The sequence below is a fragment of the Triticum urartu genome, chromosome 6A, assembly GCF_056163025.1.
Source record: "Triticum urartu cultivar PI428250 chromosome 6A, HENAU_Tu73, whole genome shotgun sequence".
NCBI classification, from domain to species: Eukaryota; Viridiplantae; Streptophyta; class Magnoliopsida; order Poales; family Poaceae; genus Triticum; species Triticum urartu.
In genome coordinates, this window is record NC_141878.1 from 11,001,287 (window position 1) to 11,027,005 (window position 25,719).

Below are 25,719 nucleotides of genomic sequence, written 5' to 3' on the forward strand. Positions count from 1 at the left end.
TGGTTGCATAACCCCATCTTATCTATTTGCGTGTGTGTTTCCGTGTACCATATCTTGCTATTGGTCTACTTGTTGCATTTGCAAATTTGTGAATTTTTTCCGACATTATTGAGTCTCACTTACAATTGCATCAAATTTTGTGCCACTATCCTAACCGAGCTCCACCATAAGCTTTTACTTGTGTAGGTGTGAGAACCGACAAGAATTGGTACCAATTGTGCTATTTCCTTGCTACACATTGGAGTCATCTTTGAGCCATTGTCAACATCGGTCAAGGTACATTGGATATTGATTCTTTCCTTTCTCCCACTCACATATCTTTGTTTGGAATTATGGATAGGCCAAGTACTTCTACCAACCCACTCTTATTGGAGCAAGACGGCGACATGTCTTCCTTCGTCACCAAGAATCAACTATTTGGTGCACAACGGGCTTTGCATCAAGAACAACTTGCTTTGGGCGACCGCATTGACAATCTCGCCACCGACCTACGACAATCCGAGAATCGTACAAGGGATTACTTCGACAACAAGCTCGACGAACACAAGCTCGAGAATGACGCAAGAATGGACGAGATTCGAGCTTTGTTGCGTCGTTCTTCTCCTTCGACTTCGTCAAGAAGGAGCTGCTCAAGTCGACACTCCGACGACACCATCTCCGGGTCAAGTACACCGACATCGAATACTCTTCATCGTGCCACGTGTCAAGATCATCAAGCTAACCGCAATCCTCTACACGACACCGACTCTCAAGAGCATCGACATCGCCAAAACCAAGCCGCTTTCGCACAAGCACAAGAACGACAACGTCAACGACAACAAGAACAAGAGCAGCGAGCGTGACAACATCAAGATGCACAAGACGCCGAGGCGGAACGCCAAGAACCACAACAACTCCGTGAAGCTCAAGCACTTGAGGTGCAATGTGCCCTTCGTGACTCAAGTCGTGCCGTAGCCAATGGTGGCCGACAAGCTCGACTACATCAAGAAGCACTTCGCGATGAAGCTCAAGAAAGGCTTTACCAAGCACGTGTGCATCGACAAGCTCCTCGTCAAGATAGACAAGCTTCCCCTCAAGCGAGACAAGAATGTCAAGTCCATCAAGAGCAAGAAGATAATGGACCCAATCCTCGCCAAGAGCAACATGAGGTCGACAATCCTCCTCGCCAAGAGCAACATGATATTGTCAATCCTCAACGACATGGGCGTCATCATCCACGACCCCAACACAATGAAGAGCAACGCTATGGCAAGCTAAAGTTCACCATGCCCAAGTTCAATGGAAGCAATGACCCCGAAGAATACATCTCATGGGCATTGAAGTTTGATAAAATTTTCCGCTTGCACAACTACGAAGAAGAGAAGAAGATCGCAATGGCATCCCTCGAATTCCAAGACTACGTCCTCATTTGGTGGGAACAAGTCATTGAGCGCCGAGCGGCAAGAGGTGAACCATCCATCACCACTTGGAGACAAATGAAAGATGTCATGAGAGCACGATTCGTGCCAAACTACTACAACCGAGACCTCTTGAAGAAACTTCAACAACTCAAACAAGGAACCAAGAGCGTTGAAGAGTACTACAAGGAAATGGATATTGCCATGATACGAGCCAACATCAAGGAAGATGATGAGCAAACTATGGCACGGTTCTTGAATGGACTAAATCATCCTATCAAGAAGATCGCCAACTTCCAACCATACTCGAACCTCATCGAGCTAGTGCATCAAGCTACCAAAGCGGTACGGCAAGTACAAGACGACTTCAAGTATGCCAAGTTCTCATCCAAGTCCTATGGCCTCTCCAACAATCAAGCTTCGACAACTCCAACGCCTTCTACCTCATCCAAGCCATCTACAAGCAACGGCGACAAGTCAAGTTACAAGAAAGCTTCGACAAGCTCAAGTCGTCCTCATCCTACAAGCACCTTCAAGAAAGCTTCATCATCATCTACTCCAACCGATGAGACCGTCAAAACATGTTCTATCAAATGTTTCACATGTGGAGGCCGAGGCCACAAATCCTTCGAGTGCACAAACAAGCGCACCATGATCCTCAACGACGATGGAACCTATGACTCCATGAGTGAAGGAGAAATGGGAGCTCTTGAGCAAGTGGCCATGCACCGACAAGTGAACAATGAAGATGAAGATGACCAAGTCTTTTGCGATGAAGATTCAAGTCCCGCTCTTGTTGTCTCCAAGGTCTTGACTCTTCAACATCAACAAGACGAAGATCAAAGATGCCATATCTTCCACACAAAGGCCGGCATCAATGGACGTTCCGTCAAGGTCATCATCGATGGAGGTAGTTGCCACAACTTAGCAAGTGAAGAACTTTGCTCTAAGCTCCAATTGGTCAAGATGAAGCACCCGCACCCCTACAAGGTTCAATGGCTAAGCGACACCGGCACCATACAAGTCGAGCATAGAGTACAAGTCTGTTTCAAGATCGGCGCCTATGAAGACACTTTGGAGTGTGATGTCCTTCCGATGACCGTTTGCCACCTCCTCCTTGGACGACCATGGCAATTTGACCGAGGTGTCATTCACAATGGGCGTACAAATCACTATAGCTTCAAGATGAAAGGGAAAGAGTTTGTGCTACGTCCTATGTCTCCAAGCCAAGTGCTCGCCGACAAGCAAGCCACCCATCGTGGAGAAAATAGTGAGAGAGCGAACCACCAAAAAGAAAGTGAGCGCCACAAGCCCAAATTGAGTGCCTCCACGATGTGCGACAAGCAAAACTTAGTTCTCTTTGCCACCAAACGTGAGATGAGAGAAGTGTGTGAGAACCCATCACGTGTCCTACACTATGTCCTATTGTGCAAGGACGAGGTCACAAAAGCTAACAACTCTCACGATCTACCTTTGGTGTTATCCTCTCTATTGCAGGAATTCCAAGATGTTTTCCCCGATGAGCTACCTCCGGGTTACCACCACTACGAGGCATTGAACACCGAATTGATCTCATCCCCGGAGCGCCGCTTCCCAACAAAGCACCATACCGCGTCAACCCCGAAGAAACCAAAGAAATACAAAGGCAAGTAAATCATCTCATAGACCATGGACATGTGCGTGAAAGTTTAAGTCCTTGTGCCGTACCGGTCATTCTTGTACCAAAACGTGACGGTACCTTTCGCATGTGCTCCGATTGTAGACCTATCAATGCTATTACCGTTAGATATAGGTACCCCATTCCACGCCTTGATGATATGCTTGATGAACTTAGCGGTGCCACTATCTTTTCTAAAATTGATCTTAAAAGTGGTTACTATCAAATCTGCATACAAGAGGGTGATGAATGGAAAACCGCTTTCAAAACAAAGTTTGGTCTATATGAGTGGTTAGTCATGCCTATGGGTTTATCGGAAGCACCCGGTACTTTCATGCGTCTCATGCATTACGTTGTTTCGCCCTTACATTGGTGAATTTGTTGTTGTCTACTTTGATGATATCCTTGTGTTTAGCAAATCTCTCAAAGAGCATGTCACCCACCTTCGCACCGTGCTGCAAACTCTTCGAAAAGAACAACTTTATGCTAATATGGAAAAAAGCCTATTTGGTGTTGACAAGCTTGTTTTCTTGGGTTTCGTAGTTTCTTCTAAGGGTGTTCATGTTGATGAATATAAGATCAATGCTATTAAAACTTGGCCCCAACCAACCAATTTGCAACAAGTGCGTAGTTTTCTTGGTTTAGCCGGTTTCTATCGTAGATTTGTGAAGGATTTTAGCACCATTGCTTCACCTTTGCATACTTTGAGTAAGAAAAATGCACCGTTTGTTTGGGGACCATCGCAAGATATTGCTTTCAATGAGCTTAAGAATTTGCTTACTCATGCTCCCGTGCTTGCATTACCCAACTTTGACAAACCTTTCGAAATTCATTGCGATGCTAGTGGTAATGGTATAGGAGGCGTGTTAACGCAAGAGAAGCGCCCCGTTGCATATTTTAGTGAGAAACTCTCCGGAGCGCAACTCAATTACCCCATCTATGACAAAGAGCTATATGCTTTAGTGCGATTTTTGCATGAATGGGAACATTACCTTCGACCTCATGAGTTCATCATCCATACCGACCATGAAACACTTAAATACCTTAAGGGTCAAACTAAGTTGAACAAGCGTCATGCTAAATGGAGTGAATTTATTGAGTCATTTCCTTATGTCATCAAGTACATTAAGGGTAAAGAAAATGTTGTGGCGGATGCGCTTTCCCGTATATGCATGCTTGTCACTACACTTGAGTTGAATGTCATTGGTTTTGAGCATATCAAAGAATTGTATGAACATGATCCTACATTTGCAATACCTTATACCAAGTGTTTGATGCATACTTCTTAGGATCTATACTATATCAAAGATGGATATCTTATGAGAGCTAACAAACTTTGCATCCCCGAGTCCTCTTTGCGTTTGTTGCTTTTGCAGGAATCTCATGGCGGTGGACTCATGGGACACTTTGGACGCGAAAAGACATTTGCTACGCTCTCCGAGAACTACTTTTGGCCCAAGATGCATCGCGACGTCAATCGCTTCACCAACCGGTGTTCTACATGTCGCAAAGCTAAGTCCAAAGCCCAATCTCATGGCCTCTATATGCCACTTCCAATTCCATATCAACCATGGGAAGATATTAGCATGGATTTTGTGCTTGGTTTGCCTAGAACTCGAAATGGCAAGGATTCCGTTTTTGTTGTTGTGGACTGTTTCTCTAAAATGGCTCATTTCATTCCTTGCAACAAGATAGACGATGCTTCACATATTGCAAATTTGTTCTGTAGGGAAATCTTGCGCCTTCATGGAGTGCCAAAGACGATTGTCTCGGACCGGGACATCAAGTTCTTGAGTTACTTTTGGAAGACCTTGTGCGCCAAGCTTGGAATCAAGCTCTTGTTCTCTTCGGCATACCATCCACAAACCGACGGCCAAACGGAGGTAACCAACCGTACGCTCTCCACCCTCCTACACGTGTTGATCAAGAAGAACATCAAGGAGTGCGAGAGTGCCTACCCATCGCCGAGTACGCCTACAACCGAGCAAGACATTCGACTACCGGCAAGTCCCCCTTCGAGGTCGTCTATGGCTTCAACCCATTGTCCCCATTGGACATTCTACCTCTACCGCTTCAAGAGCGCACTAACTTGGACGCAAGTGCACGAGCCAACTTCCTCAAGAAAATGCATGAAGATACAAGGAACACCATCGAGCGCCAATTACAACGACTCGCGACCAAGCTCAACGTCAACAAGCAACCCATGATGTTCCATGTTGGAGATCTTGTGTGGCTACACCTTCGCAAGGATCGCTTCCCCAATGAACGCAAGTCCAAGCTACTACCCCGAGCGGATGGACCCTTCAAGGTACTTGCACGCTACAACAACAATGCATACAAGATCGACATCCCACGCGACAAGTACTCCTTGAGCGACATCTTCAACATCAAAGATCTCTCCCCGTACCATGGTGATGAGGATTTCGATCCGAGGTCGGATCTTTCCCAAGGGAGGGGAGATGATGCGGAGCATCCCACGATCATCCCCATGGACCTACAACCGTCTCATCAAGAGCCAAGAGGACCCATGACACGAGCACGAGCTAGAGCCCTCGAGAACGAGGTGACTTCTTTCCTTAGTGATATCACATATGATCCACTCGAGACATGGCTACTACCTAAATCCGATATGCTATGCATGATTAGGTGTCAAGAGGAGCCCCCCGAAGATGCACGTGAAGACGGACAAGCCGCCAAGTCCACAAATGAAGAGAACCATCGGAAGGAGGCAAAGGAAGCTCCAGGGCCCGGACATCCGGCCCCAAGCCCCGGACATCCGGCTCCTCCGGAACCCCCGGACATCTGGCCCCCCAAGCCCGGATATCCGGCACCAGCGACAGAAGACACCCGTAGGTTGGCCACTTCGGCCCGGACATCCGGCCCGAGCCCCGGACATCTGGCCTCCCACGAAGCCCCGGACATCCGGGCCCCCAGCCCGGACATCCGGACCCCGCTATCCAGAGAGCTCCGAGACCGGCCACGCCGACCCGGACATTCGGCCCGTGCCCCGGACATCCGGCCTCCCGCGAACGCCCGGACATCCGGGCCCCAGCCCGGACATCCGGCGCCTGTCTGCGCACAGTGAATGGGCCAAGGGCCCATGTACCCCTCCAACTCGTCCCAACTTGTACTAGCACTATATATAGACCCCCACCTCCTCCTAGTTAGGGTTAGCGTTGGTTTAGCTCATATGTGAGATAGAGCTTCGCTCATCCATACCAATCTCCTCCTCGAGAGAGACTGCGGCCCCTCTTCGGAGAAGATCCTTGGATTCAAGACCCCCTCTTGGGTGGCACCATCAAGACCTCCTTCTAGGAGAAGAACCGGTTACTTTGTATCGTCCTTTGTTGACCTTGGATCATCATGTATCTTTTTGTGTTATTGGATCTAGCGCATGTGTGATCTATTTCTTGTTGGTTGAGTGATTTCTCTCGTGTTCCCCTCGTGTTTCCCCTCGTGTTCATCGCGTTCTTCGTAGGGATCCGCTCCTTTCGTGAAAGATCGGCCATCTAGGGTTCCACCCCACATCACATACTAGTGACACTCTGTTTGTCTATTTATTCACACATGTACCATGTTTCCGGTTAATACAATTCTAGCATGAATAATAAACATTTATCATGAAATAAGGAAATAAATAATAACTTTATTATTGCCTCTAGGGCATATTTCCTCCAGTCTCCCACTTGCACTAGAGTCAATAATCTAGATCACGTCGTCATGTGATTTAACATCAATAGTTCACATCTTTATGTGATTAGTTCACATCTCCATGTGACTAACACCCAAAGGGTTTACTAGAGTCAATAATATAGTTCAAATCGCTATGTGATTAACACCCAAAGAGTGATCATGTTTTGCTTGTGAGAGAAATTTAGTCAACGGATCTGCCAAATTCAGATCCGTATGTATTTTGCAAAATTCTATGTCTACAATTCTCTGCACGGAGCTACTCTAGCTAATAGCTCCCAGTTTCAATATGTATCTAGATCGAGACTTAGAGTCATCCAGATCGGTGTCAAATCTTGTGTCGACGTAACTCTTTACGACGAACCTTTTGTCACCTCCATAATCGAGAAACATATCCTTATTCCGCTAAGGATAATTTTGACCACTGTCCAGTGATCTACTCCTAGATCATTATTGTACTCCCTTGCCAAACACAGTGTAGGGTATACAATAGATCTGGTACACAACAACTTTATAGAACCTATGGCTGAGGCATAGGGAATGACTTTCATTCTCTTTCTATCTTCTGCCGTGGTCGGGCTTTGAGTCTTACTCAATTTCACACCTTGTAACTCAGTCAAGAACTCTTTCTTTGACTGTTCCATTTTGAACTACTTCAAAATCTTGTCAAGGTATGTACTCATTGAAAAAACTTATCAAGCGTCTTGATCTATCTCTATAGATCTTGATGCTCAATATGTAAGCAGCTTCACCGACGTCTTTCTTTGAAAAAACTCCTTTCAAACACTCCTTTATGCTTTGGAGAATAATTCTACATTATTTCCGATCAACAATATGTCATTCACATATATTTATCAGAAATGTTGTAGTGCTCCCACTCACTTTCTTGTAAATACAGACTTTACCGCAAGTCTGTATAAAACTATATGCTTTGATCAACTCAACAAGGCTTATATTCCAACTCCGAGATGCTTGCACCAGTCCATAGATGGATCGCTGTAGCTTGCATATTTAGTTAACACCTTTAGGATCGACAAAACCTTCTAGTTGCATCATATACAACTCTTCTTTAATAAATCCATTAAGGAATGCAGTTTTGTTTATCCATTTGCCAGATTTCATAAAATGCGACAATTGCTAACATGATTCGGACAGACTTAAGCATAGATACGAGTGAGAAACTCTCATCGTAGTCAACACCTTGAACTTGTCGAAAACCTTTTGCGACAATTCTAGCTTTGTAGATAGTAACACTACTATCAGCGTCTGTCTTCCTCTTGAAGATCCATTTATTTTCTATGGCTTGGCGATCATCGGGCAAATCCATCAAAGTCCATACTATGTTCTCATACGTGGATCATATCTCAGATTTCATGGCCTCAAACCATTTCGCGGAATCTGGGCTCATCATCGCTTCCTCATAGTTCGCAAGTTCGTCATGGTCTAGTAACATGACTTCCAGAACAGGATTACTGTACCACTCTGGTGCGGATCTCACTCTTTTACCTACGAGATTCGGTAGTAACTTGATATGAAGTTACATGATCATCATCATTAGCTTCCTCACTAATTGGTGTAGTAGTCACAAGAACAGATTTCTGTGATGAACTACTTTCCAATAAGGGAGAAGGTACAATTACCTTATCAAGTTTTCTACTTTCCTCCCACTCACTTCTTTCGAGAGAAACTCCTTCTCTGGAAAGGATCCATTCTTAGCAACGAATATCTTGCCTTCAGATCTGTGATAGAAGGTGTACCCAACTGTCTTCTTTGGGTATCCTATGAAGACACATTTCTCCGATTTGGGTTTGAGCTTATCAGGATGAAACTTTTTCTTATAAGCATTGCAACCCCAAACTTTAAGAAACGACAACTTTGGTTTCTTGCCAAACCACAGTTCATATTGTGTCGTCTCAACGGACTTAGATGGTGCCCCTTTTTAACGTGAATGCAGATGTCTCTAATACATAACCCCAAAACTATAGTGGTAAATCGGTAAGAAACATCATAGATTGCACTATATCCAATAAAGTACGGTTATGACGTTTGGACTGTTGGGGAACGTTGCAGAAAACAAAAATTTTCCTACTCGTTTCACCAAGATCCATCTAGGAGTTCATCTAGCAACGAGTCATCGGATGCATCTACATACCTTTGTAGATCGCGCACGGAAGCGTTCAAAGAACGGTGATGATGTAGTCGAACACGACGTGATCCAAATCACCGATGACCAAGCGCCGAACGGACGGCACCTCCGCGTTCAACACACGTACGGGACGGGATACGTCTCCTCCTTCTTGATCCAGCAAGGGGGAAGGAGAGGTTGACGAAGATCTAGCAGCACGACGGCGTGGTGGTGGATGCTGGGCGTCACAGTAGCAGGGCTTCGCCTATACTATGAGGGAGAGACGTAACGGGGAGAGAGGGAGGCGCCAGGGGCTGGGGTATGAAGTCCCTCCTCTCCCCCACTATATATAGGGGTGCTAGGGGGGCGCCGGCCCTAGTAGATGGAATCTACTAGGGGGGCGGCGGCCTAGGGTGGGGGGCTTGCCCCCCAAGCAAGGGGGCGCCCCCCTTTAGGGTTTCCCCTCAACCCTAGCCGCATGGGCCCTAGGGGGGTGGCGCCCCAGCCCACTATGGGCTGGGTTCCCTCCCACTTCAGCCCATGGGGCCCTCCGGGATAGGTGGCCCCACCGGGTGGACCCCCGGGACCCTTCCGGTGGTCCCGGTACAATACCGGTGACCCCGAAACTTGTCCCGATGGCCGAAACAGCACTTCCTATATATAATTCTTTACCTCCGGACCATTCCGGAACTCCTCGTGACGTCCGGGATCTCATCCGGGACTCCGAACAACATTCGGGTTACTGCATATACATATCTTCACAACCCTAGCGTCACCGAACCTTAAGTGTGTAGACCCTACGGGTTCGGGAGACAAGCAGACATGACCGAGACGACTCTCCGGTCAATAACCAAAAGCGGGGTCTGGATACCCATGTTGGCTCCCACATGCTCCACGATGATCTCATCGGATGAACCACGATGTCGAGGATTCAATCAACCCCGTATGCAATTCCCTTTGTCAATCGATATGCTACTTGCCCGAGATTCGATCGTCGATATCCCAATACCTCGTTCAATCTCGTTACCGGCAAGTCACTTTACTCGTACCGTAATGCATGATCCCGTGACCAGACACTTGGTCACTTTGAGATCATTATGATGATGCATTACCGAGTGGGCCCAATGATACCTCTCCGTCATACGGAGTGACAAATCCCAGTCTTGATCCATGTCAACCCAACAGACACTTTCGGAGATACCCGTAGTCTACCTTTATAGTCACCCAGTTACGTTGTGACGTTTGGTATACCCAAAGCACTCCTACGGTATCCGGGAGTTACACGATCTCATGGTCTAAGGAAAAGATACTCGACATTGGAAAACTCTAGCAAACGAACTATACGATCTTGTGCTATGTTTAGGATTGGGTCTTGTCCGTCACATCATTCTCCTAATGATGTGATCTCGTTATCAATGACATCCAATGTCCATAGTCAGGAAACCATGACTATCTGTTGATCAACGAGCTAGTCAACTAGAGGCTTACTAGGGACATGTTGGTGTCTGTTATTCACACATGTATTACGATTTCCGGATAACACAATTATAGCACGAATAAAGACAATTATCATGAATAAGGAAATATAATAATAATGCTTTTATTATTGCCTCTAGGGCATATTTCCAACAGTCTCCCACTTGCACTAGAGTCAATAATCTAGTTACATTGTGATGAATCGAACACCCATGGAATTCTGGTGTTGATCATGTTTTTCTCTAGGGAGAGGTTTAGTCAACGGATCTGCTACATTCAGGTCCGTATGTACTTTACAAATCTCTATGTCTCCATCTTGAACATTTTCACGAATGGAGTTGAAGCGACGCTTGATGTGCCTTGTCTTCTTGTGAAACCTAGGCTCCTTGGCAAGAGCAATAGCTCCAGTGTTGTCACAGAAGAGCTTGATCGGCCCCGACGCATTGGGTATGACTCCTAGGTCGGTGATGAACTCCTTCACCCATATTGCTTCATGTGCTGCCTCCGAGGCTGCCATGTACTCCGCTTCACATGTAGATCCCGCCACAACGCTCTGCTTGCAACTGCACCAGCTTACTGCCCCACCATTCAAAATATACACGTATCCGGTTTGTGAATTAGAGTCATCCAGATCTGTGTCGAAGCTAGCGTCGACGTAACCCTTTACGACGAGCTCTTCGTCACCTCCATAAACGAGAAACATTTCCTTAGTCCTTTTCAGGTACTTCAGGATATTCTTGACCGCTGTCCAGTGCTCCTTGCCGGGATTACTTTGGTACCTTCCTACCAAACTTACGGCAAGGTTTACATCAGGTCTGGTACACAGCATGGCATACATAATAGAACCTATGGCTGATGCATAGGGGATGACGCTCATCTCTTCTATATCTTCTGCCGTGGTCGGACATTGAGCTGAGCTCAATTTCATACCTTGTAACACAGGCAAGAACCCCTTCTTAGATTGATCCATATTGAACTTCTTCAATATCTTATCAAGGTATGTGCTTTGTGAAAGACCTATGAGGCATCTCGATCTATCCCTATAGATCTTGATGCCTAATATATAAGCAGCTTCTCCAAGGTCCTTCATTGAAAAACTCTTATTCAAGTAGGCCTTGATGCTGTCCAAGAGTTCTATATCATTTCCCATAAATAGTATGTCATCTACATATAATATGAGAAATGCTACAGAGCTCCCACTCACTTTCTTGTAAACGCAGGCTTCTCCATAAGTCTGCGTAAACCCAAACGCTTTGATCATCTCATCAAAGCGAATGTTCCAACTCCGAGATGCTTGCACCAGCCCATAAATCGAGCGTTGGAGCTTGCACACCTTGTCAGCATTCTTAGGATCGACAAAACCTTCCGGCTGCATCATATACAATTCTTCCTTAAGGAAACCATTAAGGAATGCCGTTTTGACGTCCATTTGCCATATTTCATAATTGTAGAATGCGGCAATTGCTAACATGATTCGGACGGACTTTAGCTTCGCTACCGGTGAGAAAGTCTCATCGTAGTCAACCCCTTGAACTTGTTGATAACCCTTAGCGACAAGTCGAGCTTTATAGATGGTCACATTACCATCCGCGTCTGTCTTCTTCTTAAAGATCCATTTATTTTCTATGGCTCGCCGTTCAACGGGCAAGTCAGTCAAAGTCCATACTTCGTTTTCATACATGGATCCTATCTCGGATTTCATGGCTTCTAGCCATTTTTCGGAATCCGGGCCTGCCATCGCTTCTTCATAGTTTGAAGGTTCACCGTTGTCTAACAACATGATTTCCAAGACAGGGTTGCCGTACCACTCTGGTGCGGAACGTGTCCTTGTGGACCTTCGAATTTCAGTAGGAGCTTGATCAGAAGTATCTTGATCATTATCATTAACTTCCTCTCTAGTCGGTGCAGGCACCTCAGGAACATTTTCTTGAGTTGCGCCATTTTCCGGTTCAAGAGGTAATACTTCATCAAGTTCTACTTTCCTTCCACTTACTTCTTTCGAGAGAAACTCTTTTTCCAGAAAGATTCCGTTCTTGGCAACAAAGATCTTGCCTTCGGATCTTAGGTAGAAGGTATACCCAATAGTTTCTTTAGGGTATCCTATGAAGACGCATTTTTCCGACTTGGGTTCGAGCTTCTCAGGTTGAAGTTTCTTGACATAAGCATCGCATCCCCAAACTTTTAGAAACGACAGCTTAGGTTTCTTCCCAAACCATAATTCATACGGTGTCGTCTCAACGGATTTCGACGGAGCCCTATTTAAAGTGAATGCGGCAGTCTCTAAAGCATAGCCCCAAAAAGATAGCGGTAAATCAGTAAGAGACATCATAGACCGCACCATATCCAATAGAGTGCGATTACGACGTTCGGACACACCGTTACGCTGAGGTGTTCCAGGCGGCGTGAGTTGTGAAACTATTCCACATTTTCTTAAGTGTGTACCAAATTCGTGACTCAAGTATTCTCCTCCACGATCTGATCGTAGAAACTTGATTTTCCTGTCACGTTGATTCTCAACCTCACTCTGAAATTCCTTGAACTTTTCAAAGGTTTCAGACTTGTGTTTCATTAAGTAGACATACCCATATCTACTCAAGTCATCAGTGAGGGTGAGAACATAACGATAGCCACCGCGAGCCTCAACACTCATTGGACCGCACACATCAGTATGTATGATTTCCAATAAGTTGGTTGCTCGCTCCATTGTTCCTGAGAACGGAGTCTTGGTCATTTTACCCATGAGGCATGGTTCGCACGTGTCAAATGATTCATAATCAAGAGACTCTAAAAGTTCATCTGCATGGAGCTTCTTCATGCGTTTGACACCTATGTGACCAAGGCGGCAGTGCCACAAGTATGTGGGACTATCATTATCAACCTTACATCTTTTGGTACTCACACTATGAATATGTGTAGCAATACGCTCGAGATTCATTAAGAATAAACCATTTACCATAGGAGCATGACCATAAAATATATCTCTCATATAAATGGAACAACCATTATTCTCAGATTTAAATGAGTAGCCATCTCGAATTAAACGAGATCCCCATACAATGTTCATGCTCAAAGCTGGCACTAAATAACAATTATTGAGGTTTAAAACTAATCCCGTAGGTAAATGTAGAGGCAGCGTGCCGACGGCGATCACATCGACCTTGGAACCATTCCCGACGCGCATTGTCACCTCGTCCTTCGCCAGTCTCCGCTTATTCCGCAGCTCCTGCTTTGAGTTACAAATGTGAGCAACTGCACCAGTATCAAATACCCAGGAGCTACTACGAGTGCTGGTCAGGTACACATCAATTACATGTATATCACATATACCTTTTGTTTTGCCGGCCTTCTTGTCTGCTAAGTATTTAGGGCAGTTCCGCTTCCAGTGACCGCTTCCCTTGCAATAAAAGCACTCAGTCTCGGGCTTGGGTCCATTCTTTGGCTTCTTCCCGGCAGCTTGCTTGCCGGGCACGGCAACCTCCTTGCCGTCCTTCTTGAAGTTCTTTTTACCCTTGCCTTTCTTGAACTTAGTGGTTTTATTGACCATCAACACTTGATGTTCCTTCTTGACTTCTACTTCCGCTGATTTCAGCATTGAGAACAACTCAGGAATGGTCTTTTGCATCCCCTGCATGTTGAAGTTCATCACAAAGCTCTTGTAGCTTGGTGGAAGCGACTGGAGGATTCTGTCAATGACCGCATCATCCGGGAGATTAACTCCCAGCTGAGACAAGCGGTTATGTAACCCAGACATAGTGACTATGTGCTCACTGACAGAACTATTTTCCTCCATCTTACAGCTGAAGAACTTATCGGAGACTTCATATCTCTCGATCCGGGCATGAGCTTGAAAAACCATTTTCAGCTCTTCGAACATCTCATATGCTCCATGTCTCTCAAAACGCTTTTGGAGCCCCGGTGCTAAGCTGTAAAGCATGCCGCACTGAACGAGGGAGTAGTCGTCAACACGTGTCTGCCAAGCGTTCATAACATCTTGGTTCTGTGGGACGGGAGCTTCACCTAGCGGTGGTTGTAGGACATAATCTTTCTTGGCAGCTATGAGGATGATCCTCAGGTTCCGGACCCAGTCCGTATAGTTGCTGCCATCGTCTTTCAGCTCGGTTTTCTCTAGGAACGCGTTGAAGTTGAGGACTACGTTGGCCATTTGATCTACAAGACATATTGCAAAGATTTTAGACTAAGTTCATGATAATTAAGTTCATCTAATCAAATTATTAATGAACTCCCACTTAGATTAGACATCCCTCTAGTCATCTAAGTATTACATGATCCGAGTTAACTAGACCGTGTCCGATCATCACGTGAGACGGACTAGTCAACGTCGGTGAACATCTTCATGTTGATCGTATCTTCTATACGACTCATGCTCGACCTTTCGGTCTTCTGTGTTCCGAGGCCATGTCTGTACATGCTAGGCTCGTCAAGTTAACCCTAAGTGTTTTGCATGTGTAAAACTGTCTTACACCCGTTGTATGTGAACGTAAGGATCTATCACACCCGATCATCACGGCGTGCTTCGAAATGACGAACTTTAGCAACGGTGCACAGTTAGGGGAGAACACTTCTTGAAATTGTTATGAGGGATCATCTTATTTACTACCGTCATTCTAAGTAAACAATATGCAAAACATGATAAACATCACATGTAATCAAATAATTAATGTGACATGATATGGCCAATATCACATAGCTCCTTTGATCTCCATCTTGGGGCTCCATGATCATCTTGTCACCGGCTTGACACCATGATCTCCATCATCATGATCTCCATCATCGTGTCTCCATGAAGTTTCTCGCCAACTATTACTTCTACTACTATGGCTAACGCGTTTAGCAATAAAGTAAAGTAATTTACATGGCGTTTCTCAATGACACGCAGGTCATATAAAAGAATAAAGACAACTCCTATGGCTCCTGCCGGTTGTCATACTCATCGACATGCAAGTCGTGATTTCTATTACAATAGCATGAACATCTCATACATCACATATAGATCATTCATCATTCATCACAACTTTGGCCATATCATATCACAAACCACTTGCTGCAAAAACAAGTTAGACGTCCTCTAATTGTTGTTGCAAGTTTTACGTGGCTGAATTAGGGTTCTAGCAAGAACGTCTTCTTACCTACGTTAAAGCCACAAGTGATTTGTCAACTTCTATTTACCCTTCATAAGGACCCTGTTCATCGAATCCGCTCCAACTAAAGTGGGAGAGATAGACACCCGCCAGCCACCTTATGCAACTAGTGCATGTTAGTCGGTGGAACCGGTCTCACGTAAGCGTACGTGTAAGGTTGGTCCGGGCCGCTTCATCCCACAATGCCGCTGAAGCAAGAAAAGACTAGTAGCGGCAAGAAAGTTGACAAATCTACGCCCACAACAAATTGTGTTCTACTCGCGCAAGAAGAACTACGCATAGACCTAGCTCATGATGCCACTATTGGGGAACGTTGCAGAAAACAAAAATTTTCCTACTCGTTTCACCAAGATCCATCTAGGAGTTCATCTAGCAACGAGTCATCGGATGCATCTACATACCTTTGTAGATCGCGCACGGAAGCGTTCAAAGAACGGTGATGATGTAGTCGAACACGACGTCATCCAAATCACTGATGACCAAGCGCCGAACGGACGGCACCTCCGCGTTCAACACACGTACGGGACGGGAGACGTCTCCTCCTTCTTGATCCAGCAAGGGGGAAGGAGAGGTTGACGAAGATCCAGCAGCACGACGGCGTGGTGGTGGATGCAGGGCGTCACAGTAGCAGGGCTTCGCCTATACTACGAGGGAGAGATGTAACGGGGAGAGAGGGAGGCGCCAGGGGCTGGGGTATGAAGTCCCTCCTCTCCCCCACTATATATAGGGGTTCTAGGGGGGCGCCGGCCCTAGTAGATGGAATCTACTAGGGGGGGCGGCGGCCTAGGGTGGGGGGCTTGCCCCCCAAGCAAGGGGGCGCCCGCCTTTAGGGTTTCCCCTCAACCCTAGCCGCATGGGCCCTAGGGGGGGTGGCGCCCCAGCCCACTATGGGCTGGGTTCCCTCCCACTTCAGCCCATGGGGCCCTCCGGGATAGGTGGCCCCACCCGGTGGACCCCCGGGACCCTTTCGGTGGTCCCGGTACAATACCGGTGACCCCGAAACTTGTCCCGATGGCCGAAACAACACTTCCTATATATAATTCTTTACCCCCGGACCATTCCGGCACTCCTCGTGACGTCCGGGCTCTCATCCGGGACTCTGAACAACATTCGGGTTACTGCATATACATATCTTCACAACCCTAGCGTCACCGAACCTTAAGTGTGTAGACCCTATGGGTTCGGGAGACAAGCAGACATGACCGAGACGACTCTCCGGTCAATAACCAACAGCGGGATCTGGATACCCATGTTGGCTCCCACATGCTCCACGATGATCTCATCGGATGAACCACGATGTCGAGGATTCAATCAACCCCGTATGCAATTCCCTTTGTCAATCGATATGCTACTTGCCCGAGATTCGATCGTCGATATCCCAATACCTCGTTCAATCTCGTTACCGGCAAGTCACTTTACTCGTACCGTAATGCATGATCCCGTGACCAGACACTTGGTCACTTTGAGCTCATTATGATGATGCATTACCGAGTGGGCCCAGTGATACCTCTCCGTCATACGGAGTGACAAATCCCAGTCTTGATCCATGTCAACCCAACAGACACTTTCGGAGATACCCGTAGTCTACCTTTATAGTCACCCAGTTACGTTGTGACGTTTGGTATACCCAAAGCACTCCTACGGTATCCGAGAGTTACACGATCTCATGGTCTAAGGAAAAGATACTCGACATTGGAAAACTCTAGCAAACGAACTATACGATCTTGTGCTATGTTTAGGATTGGGTCTTGTCCATCACATCATTCTCCTAATGATGTGATCTCGTTATCAATGACATCCAATGTCCATAGTCAGGAAACCATGACTATCTATTGATCAACGAGCTAGTCAACTAGAGGCTTACTAGGGACATGTTGGTGTCTGTTATTCACACATGTATTACGATTTCCGGATAACACAATTATAGCATGAATAAAGACAATTATCATAAATAAGGAAATATAATAATAATGCTTTTATTATTGCCTCTAGGGCATATTTCCAACACGGACACACCATTATACTGTGGTGTTCCAGGTGGCACGAATTTGTGAAACTATTCCACATTGGTTTAATTGAAGACCAAACTCGTAACTCAAATATTTATCTCCGCGATCAGATCGTAGAAACTTTATTTTCTAGTCACGATGATTTTCCACTTCACTCTGAAATTCTTTGAACTTTTCAAATGTTTTAGACTTATGTTTCATCAAGTAGATATACCCATATCTGCTCAAATCATCTGTGAAGGTCAGAAAATAACGATACCCGCCATGAGCCTCAACACACATCGGACTGCATACATTAGTATGTATTATTTCCAATAAGTCAGTTGCTCGCTCCATTGTTCCGGAGAACGGACTCTTAGTCATCTTGCCCATGAGGCATGGTTCGCAAGCATCAAGTGATTCATAATCAAGTGATTCCAAAATTCCATCAACATGGAGTTTCTTCATGCGCTTTACACCAATATGACCTAAACGGCAGTGCCACAAATAAGTTGCACTATCATTATTAACTTTGCATTTTTTGGCTTCAATATTATGAATATGTGTATCACTACGATCGAGATCCAATGAACTATTTTCATTAGGTGTGTAACCATATAAGGTTCTATTCATGTAAACAGAACAACAATTTATTCTTTTACTTAAATGAATAACCGTATTACAATAAACATGATCAAATCATATTCATGCTCAACGCAAACACCAAATAACACTTATTTAGGTTCAACACTAATCCCAAAAGTATAGGGAGTGTGTGATGATGATCATATCAATCTTGGAACCACTTCCAACATACATCGTCACTTCACCCTTAACTAGTCTCTGTTTATTTTGCAACTCCCGTTTCAAGTTACTAATCTTAGTAACTGAACTAGTATGAAATACTGAGGGGTTGCTATAAACACTAGTAAAGTACACATCAATAACATGTATATCAAATATACTTATGTTCACTTTGCCATCCTTCTTATCCGCCAATCACTTGGGGTAGTTCCACTTCCAGTGACTAGTCCCTTTGCAGTAGAAGCACTTAGTCTCAGGCTTAGGACCAGACTTGGTCTTCTTCACTTGAGCAGCAACTTGCTTGCTGTTTTTCTTGAAGTTCCCCTTTTTTCCTTTTGCCCTTTTCTTGAAACTAGTGATCTTGTCAACCATCAACACTTGATGCTCTTTCTTGATTTCTACCTTCATCGATTTCATCATCATGAAAAGCTCGGGAGTCGTTTTCGTCATCCCTTGCATACTATAGTTCATCACGAAGTTCTACTAACTTGGTGATGGTGACTAGAGAATTCTGTCAATCACTATCTTATCTGGAAGATTAACTCCCACTTGATTCAAGCGATTGTAGTATCCAGACAATCTGAGCACATGCTCACTAGTTGAGCGATTCTCCTCCATATTTTAGCTATAGAACTTGTTGGAGACTTCATATCTCTCAACTCGGGTATTTGCTTGAAATATTAACTTCAACTCCTGGAACATCTCATATGCTCCATGACGTTCAAAACGTCGTTGAAGTCCTGATTCTAAGACGTTAAGCATGGTGCACTAAACTATCAAGTAGTCATCATATTTAGCTAGCCAAACGTTCATAACGTCTGCATCTGCTCCTGCAATAGGTCTGTCACCTAGCGGTGCATCAAGGACATAATTCTTCTGTGCAGCAATGAAGATAAACCTCAGATCACGGATCCAATCCGCATCATTGCTACTAACATCTTTCAACACAATTTTCTATAGGAACATATCAAAATAAACACAGGGAAGCAACAACGCGAGCTATTGATCTACAACATAGATATGCCAATACTACCAGGACTAAGTTCATGATAAATTTAAGTTCAATTTAATCATATTACTTAAGAACTCCCACTTAGATAGACATCCCTCTAATCCTCTAAGTGATCACGTGATCCATATCAACTAAACCATGTCCGATCATCACGTGAGATTGAGTAGTTTCAATGGTGAACATCACTATGTTGATCATATCTACTATATGATTCATGCTCGACCTTTCGGTCTCCGTGTTCCGAGGCCATATCTGTTATATGTTAGGCTCGTCAAGTTTAACCTGAGTATTCTGCGTGTGCAACTGTTTTGCACCTGTTGTATTTGAACGTAGAGCCTATCACACCCGATCATCACGTGGTGTCTCAGCACGAAAAACTTTCGCAACAGTGCATACTCAGGGAGAACACTTTTACTATGATAATTTAGTGAGGAATCATCTTATAATGCTACCGTCAATCAAAGCAAGATAAGATGCATAAAAGATAAACATCACATGCAATCAATATAAGTGATATGATATGGCCATCATCATCTTGTGCTTGTGATCTCCATCTTCGAAGCACCGTCATGATCACCATCGTCACCGGCGCGACACCTTGATGTCCATCGTAGCATCGTTCTCGTCTCGCCAATCTTATGCTTCTACGACTATCGCTACCGCTTAGTGATAAAGTAAAGCATTACAGGGCGATTGCATTGCATACAATAAAGCGACAATCATATGGCTCCTGCCAGTTGCCGATAACTCAGTTACAAAACATGATCATCTCATACAATAAAATTAAGCATCATGTCTTGACCATATCACATCACAACATGCCCTGCAAAAACAAGTTAGATGTCCTCTACTTTGTTTGTTGCAAGTTTTACGTGGCTGCTACGGGCTTAAGCAAGAACCAATCTTACCTACGCATCAAAACCACAAGGATAGTTTGTCAAGTTGGTGTTGTTTTAACCTTCGCAAGGACCGGGCGTAGTCACACTCGGTTCAACTAAAGTTGGAGAAACTGACACCCGCCAGCCACCTGTGTGCAAAGCACGTCGGTAGAACCAGTCTCGTGTAAGCGTACGCGTAATGTCGGTCTGGGCCGCTTCATCCAACAATACTGCCGAACCAAAGTATGACATGCTGGTAAGCAGTATGACTTATATCGCCCACAACTCACTTGTGTTCTACTCGTGCAAATAACATCAACACATAAAACCTAGGCTCGGATGCCACTGTTGGGGAACGTAGTAATTTCAAAAAAATTCCTACGCACACGCAAGATCATGGTGATGCATAGCAACGAGAGGGGAGAGTGTTGTTCACGTACCCTCGTAGACCGAAAGCGGAAGCGTTATATCAACGCGGTTGATGTAGTCGTACGTCTCCACGATCCGACCGATCCAAGCACCGAAACTACGGCACCTCCAAGTTCTTGGCACATGTTCAGCTCGATGATGATCCCCGGACTCCGATCCAGCAAAGTGTCGGGGAAGAGTTCCGTCAGCACGACGGCGTGGTGACGATCTTGATGTTCTACCGCCGCAGGGCTTCTCCTAAGCACCGCTACAATATTATCGAGGATTATGGTGGAAGGGGGCACCGCACACGGCTAAGAGAACAATCACGAAGATCAACTTGTGTGTCTAGAGGTGCCCACCTGCCCCCGTATATAAAGGAGCAAGGGGGGGTGCAGCCGGCCCTAGGAGGAGGCGCGCCGGAGGAGTCCTACTCCCACCGGGAGTAGGACTACCCCTTTCCCTAGTTGGATTAGGACTTGGGGGGGAAGGAAGAGAGGGGGAAAGGAAAAAGGGGGGGGGGCGCCGCCCCCTCCTTGTCCAATTCGGACTTGGGGGGGGGGGGCAGCCCCTAGGCCTCCTCTCCTCTTCCTCCACTAGGCCCAATAAGGCCCATTAGGTTACCGGGGGGTTCCGGTAACCTCCTGGTACTCCGGTAAAATGCGGATTTCACCCGGAACACTTCCGATGTCCAAACATAGGCTTCCAATATATCAATCTTTATGTCTCGACCATTCCGAGACTCCTTGTCATGTCCGTGATCATATCCGGGACTCCGAACAACATTCGGTACATCAAAATACATAAACTCATAATGAAATTGTCATCGTATCATTAAGCGTGCGGACCCTACGGTTCGAGAACAATGTAGACATGACCGAGACATGTCTCCGGTCAATAACCAATAGCGGAACCTGGATGCTCATATTGGCTCCTACATATTCTACGAAGATCTTTATCGGTCAGACCGCATAACAACATACGTTGTTCCCTTTGTCATCGGTATGTTACTTGCCCGAGATTCGATCGTCGGTATCTCAATACCTAGTTCAATCTCGTTACCGGCAAGTCTCTTTACTCGTTCCGTAATACATCATCTCGCAACTAACTCATTAGTTGCAATGTTTGCAAGGCTTATGTGATGTGCATTACCGAGAGGGTCCAGAGATACCTCTCCGACAATCGGAGTGACAAATCCTAATCTCGAAATACGCCAACCCAACATGTACCTTTGGAGACACCTGTAGAGCTCCTTTATAATCACCCAGTTACGTTGTGACGTTTGGTAGCACACAAAGTGTTTCTCCGGTAAATGGGAGTTGCATAATCTCATAGTCATAGGAACATGTATAAGTCATGAAGAAAGCAATAGCAACATACCAAACGATCGTGTGCTAAGCTAACGGAATGGATCATGTCAATCACATCATTCTCCTAATGATGTGATCCTGTTAATCAAATAACAACTCTTTTTCATGGTTAGGAAACATAACCATCTTTATCATGTATTCAGACATTTATCATGTTTCCGGTTAATACAATTCTAGTATGAATAATAAACATTTATCATGAAATAAGGAAATAAATAATAACTTTATTATTGCCTCTAGGGCATATTTCCTTCAGCTAAGTGGCCGCCAAAGCTGCAAGTAACTAGACCATTTAAACAAAGCGTCAGTAGCGCGGCGAAGAAGGATACGCTGAATCACAAGCTTATTCCTAACGGTCTACAGCGTCCAGGCGAGAACACCAATAGTCAACCACCTAATGTGGCGAGACGAGAGTGGTAACGCCTGGAGTTCGGCGAAGAGGGTGGAGAATTTGTTGTGGACCCAGCTTCCACCCACTATTTCGCGGAAACAATTCCAGAGAAACTGCGCAGACACGTAGGTGAAGAAGATATGGTTCGAATCCTTTTCAGGCCCGCAGAACGGGCAGCACCCAACACCAGGGCCCGTTGCGTTTCCGGAACTCCAAAAACTGTTTTTTCTCCCAAAGAACTCGTTGCATCTAATGATTTAACAAACAAGTGCCAGAAAATGGTACGTCCGATACAGATTTCTAGAGTATATTTAACTTAGAATGAGAACTGGACTAGCGTATAGAAAACAACAAAACTTTCAATGGCAGGTCCAGAACTCAGAAAACAGTAGAACACTGTTTTGCACAGATGAGAAGATCAAAGTAATTACAGTTTCAGTAAATATGAATCGGTTCGAGCGGACAAATCTAAGTTTTTCGTTGGTTGTAAAGATATCACTCTGTTAGATGTGTAAAGATGTTATTTAGCACTATGGAAAGCAAGAAAGCAGCCTAATATGTTCTTTGCAGGAGACGTAACAGTAGAACTGTTCTTAACTTGCAACACTGGAAAAAACAATAGCACAATTTATCTTATTATATTGCAAAGTGTGATCTTGACGGCATTTTCAATTTTCAGTTAAGGAGTAGAAATTTCAAAAACATTAGTATAAGATTTTTCCAATGAAATTCTTTTGAACTAAAAACAAAGGTTTCAGCTAAGCATCAAGCACAGGCAAACCGGCATCAAGCAGCATACACAAACAAAGTTTTGTTTCAACCTGGAATGATCTAAAGGAAATGCATGGAACCGTGACAAGGAGTAAAGGACTCCTTGACTGGGGTTAGCGATTCAAGGATTTTTATCGGCCGACAAACTTTCTAAAAACTACTGCTAAAAAGCATAACCAAGATTCAGGATGTTACATCGACTAATTGTATCGTACTGTATTTTGTTGTGAAGCAGTTCTCTAGTTGAATGAGAGATTAATCCCCAAGCTACTGTCTTGGACGGCTGTCCGGCTTTCAGACATCAACTGCTGTACAAAATTTGGAGGTCGCAACTGTGTTACTGATGGCCTGCTCATTCAAGCTTTAGTGATTCAATCTACTACTGCACATTTCTCAATCATTTACCGAAAGCATGCATTGCTGTCCAGAATCCAAATGCATGCTTTGCCTTGTGTACTTTGCGGGCGTGCAGCGACACCTAAGTGAACTCTGCATTCTTAGCTTTCATTTGTCCTAAGATTACCAGCAAACCAAGCTACTCTTGTTATTTTATAGTGGCAAGCTACCACAAGCCTTCCATCTGATCTGCATAAGTAAGATCAACTCCAGCCGCGCCCCCAACAGGCTCTCCAGACGATTTTTTTTAGCGCAGACGCCTCAAAATCGGCCGAGACGCGCCCCGACTAGCCTGTTTTTCGCCGGTTTGGTCCGAAACTGGCGTCGGCGGACCCAGGCCGAACCGGGGGCGCCGGGCCAAGCGATTTTGGCGCGAACGAACTGCGGGCCCGTCGAGTCAGTGATACTCACCTCGTCGTCCTCACAACGCCTCAGTTTCCTGCGGGGAATCAATGGCAAGGCTGCCGCCGGTCAGCCTTCCATTGATTCCTCACGGGCGGCGCGGCGTCACCCCCCTCCCGCCACGCATACACACAGCGCCCACCCCCGGCCGCTATAAAGCAACTCCTCCCCCTCGCCTATGGCCACACCCGCCCATAGCCGCCATGCTCTGCCTTTCTCTCCCCGTGCGCAGCCGCCGCCGACGTTCCTCCCCTCTCTCCCCGAGCCCAGCCGCGACGATGGGCGAACGATTCCCCGGCGATGGGGCAGCGGCCAATGGCTTCGGCCGCCGCAAGATGCACGAGTGGGAAGCCCACTTGCTGTTCGAGGCCAACATCCCAGCGCCTCCCGACATGCGCGCAGGGCTGGGGGGTGGAGGCTCGGCGCCGGTTCGCGTCCCCCTCCCGCTACCCGACGTCACCGCATGCGCCGACTACTTCGCCGACGAGGTCGACCGCGTGCGGGCGTCGCTGACGGAGGAGCAGCGAGCCCTCCCGCGGTACGCCGCCGGCAACCATAAGGCGTGGGCGCTGTACTTCCAGCACCGGCAGGCGCAGCGGCTGGCCTCCACCAACGGGGCGCCGGTGGTGCGGGGCACCAAGAACAGCGGGGGGCGCCCCCGGCCGCACGCTCCACGCCGTTTTCCGGCACCTCGAGGGCGGCAACGACCCGCCGATGAGGTACCCTACCGCTGCCACCCAGTCCCTCGCCGAAGCGCCGGCCAATGGATGCCCAGGAGGTTCGACTCCTCTTTTTCCTCCTCCCGCTCCTCCGCCCACTCCTCCTACCACTCCTCCGCCGCCTTGCCGGTGGTGATCGGCGTCAAGGCCGAGCCCGCAGCAGAGACGCCACTCGGCCGGCGCAGCCGCAACGCCGGCATCGTCATCAACGAGGGCGGCGGGCGCGCCTCCTCCTCAGCTCCTCCCCGCTTTGTCAAGCCGGAGACGGAGACGGAGCCGGGGCTCGCCGCCGTGAAGACGGAGCCAGGGCTAGCCGGCATGAAGGAGGAGCCAGGGCTCGACGACGCGGCGACCTTGAAGTGGGCGCGCGAAGACTGGGCGCGTACGGAGCTGGAGCTCCAGCGCTGCGCCTTTGAGCAGTTTGCCGCTCGGCGCCATGGCCGCGACGAGGGAGGCATCGTCGTCCTCGACGACAACAGCGACGATGACGCGCCGCCACCGGTCCGTCAGGGCGACCCCGGGCAGAGGTCCAGCAGGGGCGGCTGCGCGAAGAAGGAGAAGGACGACGAGCACAACGGCGGCGGCGGCGACTTTGCCTCTCTCCGCGCGTTATTTGGTCTGTAGTCGCGACTGTTTTGTATTTTTTCTAAGTATTTTATCTATGTAATAAAAACTATTTCAGTTCGCCAAAATAATCTACTATTTCGCTGAATATTTGTCCAGTTCGCCGAATTTTCGCCGAATATTTGTTCAAAAAAAATTCAAAACAGGCGTCGGCTGAGAACCCGATCGCCCCCAGGCCGATTTTTAGCGCCGGTTCTCCCCCAGGCGGTGATTTTTCGAGTCGCCTGGGGGACCAACGGCTGGAGATGCTCTAATGGTTCCTCAACATATACAGGTGGAAAGAATAATGATTCATTGACACCAATGGCCTATACTAGTCCAATAGAGGATAACTATCTTGTGACCCACTTGAAACTGACAACAAAATGCAAGTTAGTCCTTGGTTTTGAACAAAGACGAGAGAATATGAGGTGCAATTCAAGAGATAAAGCGACAAATTCCTTCAAGGAATA

The 25,719-nt window shown here is 46.4% G+C and overlaps 1 pseudogene; it reads left to right on the forward strand.

Annotated features, from left to right (window-relative positions):
• Positions 1–957: 957 nt before the first annotated feature.
• On the forward strand, positions 958–24,938 carry LOC147963138 (uncharacterized; annotated as a pseudogene).
• The last annotated feature ends 781 nt before the right edge of the window (positions 24,939–25,719 follow it).